Raw genomic sequence first — 3322 nt, forward strand, 5'->3', positions numbered from 1 at the left:
ATGAACATCCAACAGGACAAAGTTCATTTAAGTGGACATTCCTTCTCCCTCTGCCAGATTTCTGTGAGGAACATAAAATCCACTAATGTTTGTTGGTGAAAAGCTCATTCAGCATAAAGGATTTCCTTGCAATAGAGTGAGTGTTGAGCAAAGCGATCTGAAGCAAAGATGACAGGCTGATGTTTTAGAATCAGAATCAGAATAACCTTTTTATCATTGCACTGAGATGCAATAAGAACATGTACGTACAGCTGTCCGAAAGATGGATGGAGTGCATGAAGCTGCTGCTATAAAGCGCGGCTTTCCTATTCTTTTCAGAATACATTTTTTTAGATAGAAAAAGGGACAAGGCCATAAGGAGAGGGATAGTGGCATTACAAAAAAGATCTATTCACACCTTGTCCTTACAGGACACGATTTAAGGGGTCGTTTACACGGCATATATTCTGAGTGAATCCGCACCCTTCTCTCTGCAGTTCTGCTGTTTATTTACACGACACCAGTGCCCCCCCCCCCCCTCTTTGAATCCGAAGGTTTCTGCACCTACCTTCCAGAGTGGAGGTTTTTCGCTGACCGCCCGCTGATAATGTAAACAACTCCCGCTGAGGCTTTGTGCTAAACCACATGCACACACGCACGCGTTGGCAGATGGCATTTTTATCAACATGGCAGCGGACACAGTGCTTTCTGAACTACGACTGATGGAATATATTTTTAATCTCGTAGTTAATCTACATCAGATTCCAGGTGCTGTGACTGACATCTGAGTTGGAAGAGACACAGTTGGCTCCAGTTCTAATATCACTGTTTATAGAACAAGCATGTCGAGGCACGTGGATATTTCACATGTCGCGCTGCACTATAACATATTAAATGTGCTAAATAATAACAATTTAATAATAATAAACAGTATTTATCTTAAGTTTGTGATATATAATGAAGCTCTCTGAGCTAAATGAAGCTATCTGGACATTATGTAATTCAAGTTATGTGATTAAAATGATGCTAAACATATTGCGTGTTATTAAAGTTGAAAATGAAGACATCTGGTTTAATTATTTATTTATTTATTCAACACCACAAACTGTATGTCACACAAACACTGATAATTAAACTGAACACACTATTAAAAACAAGTTAACTGAACTGTAAACTACATTGATGAACTAGACTCTGCTCTGTTTTCATCCTGGATACTGGCGACATTGTTTTTCTAGCTCGTTCAGGCCGTCACTCCTTTGATTAATGCAGCTTAAAATATTGAATGGATTGACTAAAAGAACTGAGGGAATTTTAAATAAATAGTTCATCCAACATCTTTCTCTTTGACGTCCTCCTGCAGTGCACCTGGGCCGAGCCTCGTTCAGAACCAATCCGCCTGGTGGAAGGACAGCTTCCTCTTTCAGGAAAAATAAAAATAAAAACTCAGTTGTTGTTGTGTGATCAAAGTAAACACAAGCTAACATTATTAAGAATGTTGATTTACGTGCTATCAATCAGCTACTGATTATCAGTGTAAAATCCAACATTGTCGACTCGGTTCTGGTCCACTCAGCGACCGGTGTGGAGCTGTTAGATGAAGAGGTCCTGCTTGGCGTCAAATCTGTCGACTCTTAGCCAAAATCCAGCTTTAACTTGTTATTAAGATGTTGTTAGCTGATCTTTTAGCCCAGAGGCAAGGAGTGTGCCGAGGCAGCACGCATGCGCATTAGGTGAATGTATAAAATTCACAGCGCCAACTAATGACCCGGCATGGTAAATACAGCGTATTCGGTGGGGCGGGGGGGATTCCTATTGCTGTAGACAAAGATTTTCCTTAGTTTACACATTTCCCAGGAGAATTTGATAAGTCAGCCTGTTTCGAGGCCAGCTGAAGAGAGATTCAAATAACAACAATTGTTGATTTATTCAGGCAGACAATTTTTCTGTCAACCTTTCAGTCTGTACTGATAACTTCCGAGGTCTGAAATAGCCAGATTAGGGTGCATTCGGCTGGTCCGTGCCTATGAGCCAAACCAAGGTTGTTTTTCATGCTGACAAGTCCCAAAGCCACAGGTGGCCTGTGAATCAAATCACTTCCAACTTACAGTTTTGCTTGTAAATCAGCTGATTTTGAGTCCTCAAAGCACGAACCAACCTTCACATAGACAGCAACCTGACGAGGTCCAAATTAGCTGTGACCATCTTTTTTGTATGTTGATAAACCAGGATCCAGACTATGTTATCATAAATCCAATTATATGCAATTTCGGCATTCTTGATAGATAGCCGAGGTAGACACAACCACCCCAAGAGATTTATCCAGCTGCATGCATCTCATTAGAGCAGTTGAGGGTTCTCCAGGACCCTGTCACTTTGTTGAAAAAAAAAGGGTAAATTACATCAAAAGTCCAGTAGGTCAGATCCAAAACAGTAATTTTCATCTCGGAAGATGTGTAAAAATAGGAGCTACTCTGATACACAAACAGAGAGCAAAAAAAAAAAAAAAAAGGTCGGAGGAGAACAGGGAGCGGGAAGGAATGCATGCACCTCATTAGAGAGCTAGTGAAGAAAAAAATATTTTTTTAGTGTAGACAGTTTAGTTTCCAGTCAGCCTAATACGCATGTTTTTGGTCTGTGTGAGGAAACCAGAGTCTCCAGAGAAAACCCACTAATGAACAGGGAGAACATACAAACTTCACACAGAAAGGCCCCCGAACCAGGATTTGAACTGGGAATTTCATTATTGGGGACTTTCATTTGCACGTGTGCTGTCCTGAGAAGCACTTGGTTAAGGACTTTTTAGATCTATTGGACTCATTTAATTTAACTCAGCATGTAAACGGCCCCACCCAAGAGTGTGGACATACACTGGACCTTGTTTTAACTCATGATGTGACTGTTAATAAACTTGTTATTGGTGATAATGTTTTTTCAGACCACATGCCAGTCTGGTTGGAGTTCACCCTCCCCATCTAACTCCTAAGTCGTGCATTCCTGCACGTCGCACCCGGACCATTAACCACTTCACTGCCGCACGTTTCACAGATGTTTATAACTCTGAAATGATCATTCAGCCCCCGGTGTTTCTCACCACCATTGAGGAGCTGACATTCCAGTTCAACTCTGTCTGCTTAAAGACTCTGGATCATGTTGCGCCTGTTAAAACTAGAAAATCAAAACTTAGAGCAGAACCTTGGCTTGTCATAACCGCGGGGAACCCAGATTTGTATGAGACTCGGAACGAGACAGACTCAGGTGGATACAAAAGAACAGTGTTTATTTACAGGTGAGAATAATGTACAATGCTGGTGCAGCTTCTCTGCAGCTCCTGGAGGAGGTA

This window comes from Nematolebias whitei, chromosome 1, assembly GCF_014905685.2.
Source record: "Nematolebias whitei isolate Nwh7 chromosome 1, NemWhi1, whole genome shotgun sequence".
Taxonomy (NCBI): domain Eukaryota; kingdom Metazoa; phylum Chordata; class Actinopteri; order Cyprinodontiformes; family Rivulidae; genus Nematolebias; species Nematolebias whitei.